Source organism: Nicotiana sylvestris, chromosome 8 (genome assembly GCF_000393655.2).
Source record: "Nicotiana sylvestris chromosome 8, ASM39365v2, whole genome shotgun sequence".
Lineage (NCBI taxonomy): Eukaryota > Viridiplantae > Streptophyta > Magnoliopsida > Solanales > Solanaceae > Nicotiana > Nicotiana sylvestris.
In genome coordinates this window covers 113,607,381-113,618,487 of record NC_091064.1, presented here as the reverse complement: position 1 = coordinate 113,618,487, position 11,107 = coordinate 113,607,381, and positions in this window count along the sequence as shown.

Here is an 11,107-nt window from a genome sequence, read left to right as displayed (position 1 = left end):
GATAATGATAAGAATTAAATACAGGATAATAAAGACAACAACAACTACCACTGAGGCAAAGTAACATAGAAAGAGATACAGCTCAGTACAAGGATAACAACTGGGGATCTCCCAAGATACCATCCTGTAGTCCCAAACATAAATATTTAGTGGATCTCCCAAGATACCGTCACATAGTCCAACTCATAATGCGAGGGGATCTCCGGGAATACCGATCCGTAGTCCAAAATATAAATACTCAGCACAAGGGGAATCTACCGGGTGCAGTCCCATAGTTCCAATGTAAATATGCAGGGGGATCTCCCGGAATACCGTTCCGTAGTCCCAAAGTAAACATACAGGGGGATCTCCCGAGATACCTTCCCATAGTCCCAAAGTAAACACACATCAACAACAAGAAGAGTACACAGTTCAATTCAAGTTCCATACCAAGGTAAGACAAGTACTTCTAACCTTGCATACTGCACGTAATCCAAATAAGGCGGTTCTGAGCAAGTAAGGCAATTAAGTCAATTAGACATGTTTTACTAAGCTAGCAACATGCTTAAATTTGCAAGTAGTATAAACAGGAAAAGAAACATACTAGTAATTACTTAATGAAAATCGAATTTTCAACAATTAGCACGAGTAGACACTCGTCACTTCATGTACAAGGCATTTCAATTATAAATAATACCAAATCCTAAGGGAAATGTCCCCCACAATGGTTAGGCAAGCCACTTACCTCGAACGGACTCAAAAGTCAAACTGAAACCACGTTCTTGCCATGAGTACTCGACTCCAAATGACCCAAATCTATTCAATTCAATTGCATAATATAAATAACACTTGAAGTAACTGATTCTACAAATAAATGCTAAACTAACACGCGAAATTAGGTAAAATGACCAAAATGCCCCTTAGGCCCACCTCTTGGAATCGAGTGAAATTTACATTTTTAGAATTCTCATAGTCTCACGAGTCTATACATAACAAGAACACTGAAATTGGAGTTCTATTGACCCCTTAAATACCCATTTTAAAGTCTCTTAATCTCAAGCCCTAATTACCCATTTTGCACTAATTTTTCCCTAATTTTTCACCACTAATTAGACCTTTAATCACATATAAACAAGTTATGAAGTCAAAAATGTTACCTCCAAGAGATTCCCCTTTGGTTTCCTAAAAAATCACCCCCAAAAGCTTCAATCCTGTTCAAAAATAGTGGAAAAATGAAGAAGGGTTGCAGATGGGCATTTAAATACTGCCCAGATATTCCTCCTTCGCGAACGCGGAAGGACCCTCACGTTCGCGAAGTACAACTTCGCTTGGGTCCAGCTTCTTTCATCACGAACGCGATTCCTAGACCACGAATGCGATGCAACAATTCCTCCAGCTTCACGAACGCGGGAGAACCTTCGCGAATGCTAAACATTAAACCCCCCCCCCCCCCAGCCCAGCTCCTCCTCGCGAATGCGAAGAAGGAAACCAGAACTGGGTTGCTGTAACTTTTCTGCAATTCTAACTCGAAAATGATCCGTTGAGCATCCAAAACACATCCGAGGCCACTAGGACCTCAACCAAACATGCCAACCAATCCTAAAACATCATTCAAACTTGTTCCAATCTTCAGAATGCTCAAAACAACATCAAAACACCAATTTAGCATCAGATTCAAGCCTAAGAACTTCAAAAACTCTCAAAATACGCTTTCGATCAAAAAGTCTATCAACCATCATCCAACTGACCCAAAATTTTGCACACACGTCACATTCAACACTACGGAGCTACTCCAACTTCCATAATTCTATTCCGACTCTCAGATAAAAATCTCACTATCGAACCGGAAACTTCAAAAATTCACCGTTCGGCATTTCAAGCCTAAATTTGCTACGGACCTCCAAAACACAATCCGAACACGCTCCTAAACCCGAAATCACCCAATGGAGCTAACAGAACCATCAGAATTCCACTGCGAGGCCATCTTCACACTGTTCCGACTACGGTCAAATTTCCAAGACTTAATCTCTCATTTAAGGACTAAATGTCTCAAAACTCTCCGAAACTCCAAATAAACTCTCTCGGTAACTCACAATAGCAGAAACAAACACGGGAAAATCAGTTAATAGGGGATCGGGGCTTATATTCTTAAAACGACTGGCCGGGTCGTTACATCCTCCCACACTTAAATATTTGTTCATCCTCGAACGAGCATAGAGACATACCTAAAGTGGTGAAAAGATGAGGAAAACAACTTCACATATCCTGCTCGGTCTCCCAGGTCGCCTCCTCAACCGGCTGACCCCGCCGCTAAACCTTTACTGATGCAATGTTCTTTGACCTAAGCCTTCTAACCTTCCTGTCAATTGCCACTAGCTCCTCAATATAAGATAGATCCATGTCCAACCTGAATGAACTTAAATCCAACACGTGCGACGGTTCACCGTGATACCTCCGGAGCATCAAAACATGAAATGCCGGATGAACCCCTGCCAAGCTGGGAGGTAAGGCAAGCTCATAAGCAGCCTCCCCAACACGCCGCAATATCTCAAAAAGGCCAATAAAACTCGGACAACTTTCCTTTCTTCCCAAATCTCATAACGCCCTTCATAGGTGAAACCCGAAGAAGAACCCGCTCTCCAACAATATAGGAAACATCACAAACCTTCCGTCCGTGAAACTCATATGTCTGGACTGGGCTGTACAGAGTCTATCCCGAGTCACCTTAACCTTCTCCAAATCATCCTGAACCAAGTCTGTGCCCAATAATCTAGCCTCACCTAGCTCAAACCAACCCACCAGAGATCTACACCACCTACCATATAAAGCCTCATACTGTGCCATCTGAATGCTGGACTGATAGCTGTTGTTGTAGGTGAACTCCGCCAATGGCAATAACTGATCCCAAGACCCTCCAAACTCAATGACACACGCACGGAGCATATCCCTAAGTGCGCTCGGACTGTCCATCCATCTAAGGGTGAAATGTTGTACTCAACTCTACCCGAGTACCCAACTCATGCTGTACGGCCCTCCAGAACCGTGATGTGAACTCAATACCTCTATCCGAAATGATGGAAATTGGAATACCATGCAGACGAACAATCTCTCGAATATAAATCTCCGCTAACCACTTCGAAGAATTAGTAGTACACACAGGAATGAAGTGCGCGGACTTGGTCAGCCGATCCACAATCAACCAAATAGCATCAAACTTTCTCAAAGTCCGTGGGAGCCCAACTACAAAGTCCATGGTGATCCGCTCCCACTTTCACTCCGAGATCTATATCTACTGAAGCAACCCACCCGGTCTCTGGTGCTCATACTTCACCTATTGACAGTTGAGGCACCGAGCTACAAATCCAACTATATCTTTTTTCATCCGCCTCCACCAATAGTGCTTTCTCAAGTCTTGATACATCTTCGCGGCACCCAGATGAATGGAATACCGCGAACTATGGGCCTTCTCAAGAATCAACTCTCGCAGCCCATCAACACTGGGTATTCAAGTTCGACCCTGCATCCTCAACAACCCGTCATCACTGATAATCACAACTCTAGCATCACCATGTGGAACCTTGTCCTTGAGGACAAGCAAATGAGGGTCATCATACTGACGCTCCCTGATACGATCAAATAAGGAAGACCGAGAAACCACGCAAGCTAGAACCCGACTGGGCTCCGAAAGATCCAATCACACAAGTGGCTAGATAAGGCCTGAACATCCATCACCATAGGCCTCTCCGATGCTGGTAAATAAGTCAAACTCCCCAAACTCTCTGCTCGACGACTGAAGGCATCGGCCACCACATTGGCCTTGCCCGGGTGATACAAAATAATGATATCATAGTCCTTCAACAACTCTAACCACCTTCTCTGACACAAATTTAGATCTTTTTGATTGAATAGGTGCTGCAAGCTCCGATGATCAGTATAAATCTCACAAAGCACACCGTACAAATAATGATGCCAGATCTTCAAGGTGTGAACAATGGCAACTAGCTCGAGATCATGAACAAGGTAATTCTTTTCATGCACCTTCAACTGTCTGGACGTGTACGCAATCACCCTACCGTCCTGCATCAAAATCTCTCCAAGGCCAATCTTCGAGGCATCACAATAAACAGTGTATGAACCTGAACCTGTAGGAAATATCAAAATTGGTGTTGTGGTCAGAGCTGTCTTGAGCTTCTGAAAGCTCGCCTCGCACTCTTCCGTCCACTGGAATAGAGCACCCTTCTGGGTCAACCTGGTCATAGGGGTTGTAATTGATGAAAACCCTTCAACAAAACAACAGTAATAACCAGCCAAGCCAAGAAATCTGCAGATCTCTGTAACTGAGGATGGTCTAGGCCAACTATGCACTGCCTCTACTTTCTTCGGATCCACCTATTTACCCTCACTCGACACCACGTGTCCTAAGAATGCCACAGAATCCAACCAAAACTCACATTTTGAGAACTTAGCATATACCTTCTTTTATCTCAAGGTCAGAAGCACTGTTTTCAGGTGTTGCTCATGATCTTCCTGACTCCAGGAATACACCAGAATATCATCAGTAAAGACAATGACGAACGAGTCAAGATATTGCCGGAACATACCGTGCATCAAATGCATAAAGGCTGCTGAGGCATCGGTCAGCCCAAATGACATAACAAGGAACTCATAATGACCATAATGAGTCCTGAAAGCAGTCTTCGGGATATATGGATCCCGAATCTTCAACTGATGGTAACATGAGCGCAAGTCAATCTTAGAAAACACCTATGTGCCCTGAAGCTGGTCAAACAGATCATTAATACGAGGCAAAGGATAACAGGTCTTCACTGTATCTTTGTTCAACTGGCGATAATTAATACACATACGCATAAAACCATCCTTTTTATTCACAAACAATATAGGAACACCCCAAGGTGATACACTGGGCCTAATAAAACCCTTATCAAGCAATTCCTTTAACTAATCCTTCAACTCAGGTGGAGCCATACGATACAGAGGAATAGAAATTGGTTGAGTCCCCGGCAACAGATCAATGCCAAATTCAATATCTCTATCAGGCGGCATGCCCGAAAAAATAGCTGGAAACACATTAGGAAAATCCCGTACTACTAGGAGTGAACCAACTAAAGGTCTATCAATACTAACATCTCTTACATAAGCTAAATACGCATCGCACCCCTTCTCAACCATTCAATGAGCCTTAAGGAAAGAAATAACTTTACTGGGAGTGTGATCTAAAGTACCCCTCCACTCAACGCACGGTACACCTAGCATAGCCAACTGAGTAATGGGGCGACAACCAGTCCATGCCGAAGATAATATCAAAATCTACCATGCTGAGTAACAGTAAATCGACTCTGGTCTCAAAACCACTAAGAGTAACCAAACACGACCGATAAACGCGGTCCACAACAAGAGAATCTCCCATAGGAGTAGAAACATAAACAGGGGAACTCAAAGAATCCTGAGGTACACCTAAATGCGGAGCAAAATAGGAAGACCCATAAGAGTAAGTGGATCCTGGATCGAATAGAACTGATGCATCCCTGTGACAAACTAGTAAAATACTTGTGATGACAGAATTGGAGGCAATAGCCTCGGTACGGGAAAGAAGGGCATAGTATCTGGCCTGGCCTCCCCCTCTAGGGAGATCTCTACCTCCCCGACCTCCACCTCTAGCTAGCTGAGCAGGTAGGGTAGCAACTGGAGCTGTAACCATAGTTTGAGAACTTTACGGGGCACGCTGTGGCTGAGAAGTCTATGGAGGTGCACCCCTCCTATGTCTGAGGCAATCCCTTACTATATGGCGTGTATCACCACACTCAAAACAAGCTCTGGGAGGACGTGGTGGCTATGACTGGCTAGGGCCAGGTCTGCTGGACTAACTACTAAAAGCACCCCGCGCAGGAGGCACACTAGATAGTGGGGCTCCTGAGGCTTAGGAGGAGCTGGAATACCACTGGTTGCTGGAAGAGCTTAATGAATAGGGCGACCCATATAACCCCTACCATGATGACCTGCAGCTGTGGTACGGGCACCAGAATAATGGCTCGACTCTCGAGACCTCTTGGCCTCCTTCTCCCCTCTTTCCCTAGCATGCATACCCTCAATCCTCCCAGCAATGCTCACCACCTGCTGATAAGAAATATACACCTCTAACTCATGAGCCATGCTAGACCTGATGTTGGGAATTAGCCCTTTAATTAGCTGGCGAACCCTCTTGCGAACAGTAGAAACCAAGGCTGGGGCATGTCTAGCCAAGCTAGTGTAACGGACAACATACTTTGAGATAGTCATAGTAACCTGGCGCAAATGTTCAAACGTTGAGCGCCATGCGTCCATGAGGCTCTAAGGAACAAAAATCTTAGGAGCGTATCTGAAAACTGGGTCCAAGTCCGTGAAGCTGCCTCGTCCGGGCTGTCTAACTCATAGGTGCGCTACCACTAATAGGCGGCCCCTCGAAGCTGGAAGGCAGTGAAAGAAACCCCACTCGATCCTGATATACCCATAGTGTAGAGGATACAATGACACTCCTCCAAAAATCCCAGGGCATCATCTGAGGCTAACCCACTGAATATAGGAGGATCATACTTCTTGAACCTCTCAAGTCTCCGTTGCTCATCCTCTGAAGCCGCTGCCCTGTCCTTGGGCTGGCCTGGGACTACAGGTTGTACAAGAATAATCTCTGGGACCTGATCAACATGCACTCGCTGCTCAGGAGTGCGAGCGACGGGAGTCTATGCTCCTCCCCCGGCCTGCGATGTGGCTGCAGCAAGGGGAAGCAACCCTGCCTAAGCCAAAGTGGTGTACATGCTGATTAAGTATGCAAGAGTCTCCTGAAGAGCTGGAGTGGTAGTATCAGTAAGCGTATCAGGTGGTTGGACTCCAGCTGGAACTGCTGGTGGTACCTCAGTGGCAGCTCGTGCGGGTGCTCTAGCTGTACCACGTGCACGTCCCCGGCCTCTACCCCGACCCCGGCCTCTGACGGCTGCAGTAGGGGGCACGGGTGCCTGATCATCTCGGGTAGCACATGTCCTCACCATCTGTGAGAGAATAGAAGATAGAAGTTTAGAATTGTGATGTCAAAATATTGCACGACAAGGAAATCAAATGAAGTGGAATTTTCCTAACAGTTACATAGCCTCTAGTAGATAAGTACAAACCTCTCCGTACCGATCAGCGAGACTCTAATAAACCGACTTGTAATTCATGACTCCTATGAACCTAGAGCTCTAATACCAACTTGTCACGACCCCGGTTTGTCCACCGTGAACCATTCTGATGATACCTAGTCTCTACGACTAGGTAAGCCTAACAATGCAAAAAATAAACCAATTTGAAGAAGAAATAATAAAAACGAAATAGTGAAATTAAATAGTGTTTAAAAGTGCCGCTCGGCATACACAATAACAACCCTCGAAATCTAAATATATTTCCTAAAACCCAGAATCTCATGATCACAAGCCTTTAAATGTCTACGAAAATCTAACTCCAGAATATCTAACAAAAGAAATGAAAGTACAGAAGGGCTAATACAAAATGGCGAGTAGAAATGGACTCTTCGGTGTGCGGACGCGGAAGATATACCTCAGAGTCTCTACAAGCGCCTCGTCTCAAGCGTGGTAAGTCTGAGTGGATGTACCTGGATCTGCACATGACACGAAAGATATACCTCAAAGTCTCTACAAGCGCCTCGTCTCAAGCGTGGTAAGTCTGAGTGGAAGTACCTAGATCTGCACATGAAAAACATGCACAGAAAGGGCATGAGTCTTCCTCGGTCGGGTAGTGCCGAGGAAGGTCAGTGCTCTACTGAGGTTAAATAAAATATAAGGTATGACAACATAAGATAAAACAGTACAGTTGAAAGATATGATAAGAATTAAATACAGGATAATAAGGACAACAACAACTACCACAGAGGCAAAGTAACACAGAAAGAGATACAGCTCAGTACAAGAATAATAACCGGGGATCTCCCAGGATACTGTCCTGTAGTCCAAACATAAATATCTAGTGGATCTTCGGGGATACTATCCCATAGTCCAACTCATAATGCTAGGGGATCTCCCGGAATACCGATCCGTAGTCCCAAATATAAATACTCAGTATAGGGGAAATCTATCGGGTGCAGTCTCGTAGTTCCAATGTAAATGTGCAAGGGGGATCTCCCGGAATAACGTTCCGTAGTCCCAAAGTAAACATATAGGGGGATTTCCCATGATACCGTCCCGTAGTCCCAAAGTAAACACACAGCAACAACAAGAAGAGTACACAGTTCAATTCAAGTTCCATACCAAGGTAAGACAGTTACTTCTAACCTAGCATGTTGCATGTAATCCAAATAAGGCAGTTTGAGCAAGTAAGGCATTTAAGTCAATTAGACATGTTTTCCTAAGCTAGCAACAGGCTTAACTTTGCAAGTAGTATAAACAGGAAAAGAAACATACTAGTAATTACTTAATGAAAACTGGATTTTCAACAATTAGCACAAGTACACACTAGTCACCTCACATACAAGGCATTTCAATTATCAATAATACCAAATCCTAATGGGAATGTCCCCACACAAGGTTAGGTGAGCCACTTACCCCGAACCGGCTCAAAAGTCAACCCTAAACCACGTTCTGGCCACAAGTACTCAACTCTAAATGGCCCAAATCTATTTAATTCAATTACATAATATAAATAACACTTCAAGTAATTGATTCTACAAATAAATGCTAAGCTACTACGCGAAATTAGGTAAATTGACCAAAATGTCCCTCGATCCCACATCTCGAAACCGGGTGAAATTTACATTTTTAGAATCCTCATACTCTCCCGAGTCAATACATAACAAGAACATTAAAATCGGAGTTTAATTGGCCCCTCAAATACCCATTTTAAGGTCTCTTAATCTCAAGCCCTAATTACCCATTTTGCACTGCTTTTTCCCAAATATTTCACCACTAATTAGACCTTTAATCACATATAAACGAGTTATGAAGTCAAAAATGTTACCTCCAAGTGATTCCCCTTTGGTTTCCTCAAAAATCTCCCTCAAAAGCTTCAATCCCGTTCAAAAATGGTGGAAAAATGAAGAAGGGTCGCAGATGGGCTATTTAAATACTGTCCAGATATTCCTTCTTCGCGAACGCGGAAGGACCCTCGCGTTTGCGAAGTACAACTTTGCTTGGGTCCAGCTTCCATCATCGCGAACGCAATTCCCAAGCCGCGAACACGATGTAACAATTCCTCCAGCTTCGCGAATGCAGGAGAACCTTCGCGAACGCGAAGCATTAAAATTCCCCCTGCCCAACTCCTCTTAGCGAACGTGAGACCCCACTCACGAACGTGAAGAAAGAAACTAGAACTGGGATGCTGTAACTTTTCTGCAATTCCAACAAGTTCCAAAATGATCCGTTGAGCATCCGAAACACACCCGAGGCTCCCGGGACCGCAAACAAACATGCCAACCAATCCTAAAACATCATTCAAACTTGTTCCAATCTTCGAAACGCTCAAAACAACATCAAAACACCAATTTAGCATCGGATTCAAGCCTAAGAACTTCAAAAACTCTCAAAATACGCTTTCGATCAAAAAGTCTACCAACCCTCATCCGAATGACCTGAAATTTTGCACACACGTCACATTCAACACTACAGAGCTACTCCAACTTCTGGAAGTCCATTCCGACCCTTGGATAAAAATCTCACTATCGAACCGGAAACATTAAAATTCAACGTTCGGCATTTCAAGCCTAAATTAGCTATAGACCTCCAAAATATAATCCGAACACGCTCCTAAGCCTGAAATCACCTAACGGAGCTAATGGAACCATCAAAATTCCATTCCGAGGCCATCTTCAACTGTTCTGACTACTGTCAAATTTCCAAGACTTAAGCTCTCATTTAGGGACTAAGTGTCCCAAAACTCTCCGAAACTCCAAATAAACCCTCTCGGCAACTCACAATAGTATAAACAAACACAGGGAAAGTAGTTAATAGGGGATCGAGGCGTAAATTCTTCAAACAAACGGTCGAGTCGTTACAGATCTTCCACATATGGATTTATGTGGCCCTATGAGAGTGCAAAGCAGGGGATGAAAAAGATACATATTTGTGACAGTGGATGACTACTACAGATTGACATGGACTCTGTTTCTTAGAACTAAAGATGAAACATTTTGAGGTGTTTGTGGCTTTTGTGAAGAAAATCCAGGTTAAGATGGAGTTTGGAGTCACATGTATTAGATCAGATCATGGAACAGAATTTGACAATGCCAAATTTGATGAGTTCTGCAATGAATATGTCATTACTCACAACTTCTCAGCTCCAAGAACTCCCCAGCAAAATGGAGTAGTAGAAAGGAAGAATAGAACTCTTAAAGAAATGGCGAGAACAATGTTGATCGACAGTGGGATTACAAAGAACTTCTGGGCTGAAGCTATCAATACTGCCTGCTACTTGGTGAACAGGTGCATGATCAGATCTCTCCTGAACAAAACCTCCTATGAGTTGCTGAATGGAAGGAAACCCAAGCTGACTCACCTAAGAACATTTTGGTGCAAATTCTATGTTCTCAACAATGGAAAATATCAGCTTGGTAAATTTGATGCCAAAAGTGATGAAGGAATATTTCTAGGGTATTCTACTCAAAGCAAAGCTTACAAGATATACAACAAGCAGACTCAATATGTTGAGAAAAGTGTTCATGTTATCTTTGATAAGTCTTATCCTTCCTGTGAGAAACGTGCTAAAGATGATTAAGATGGATAGCCCTTACTGGTTCCTGGTGAAGTCATTGACATGACAAATGGAAAGGCAGATATGATGAGCCAAGTGAAAGAGACGAGTGGAGCCAATGCTATCTCTTCTTCAATGGATCCAAGTACCTAAATTACAACCACTGAAATTGAAGAAAAAGTGGTTGATGCAGTACATGGTACTCCATTAGTACCTGAGAGAAGAACACAAGAAAATCAGTTAGACATACCCACCTCCTCTACAAACGAGCCTCAAATGTCTAATTGGAAACACAAAAGTTATCATCCTCTTGACAACATAATCACTCCTCTAGATTCTAGAGTACAAACCAGGTCAAAAGCCAGAAATTCACTTGCCTTCTCAGCCTTTCTCTCCCAAA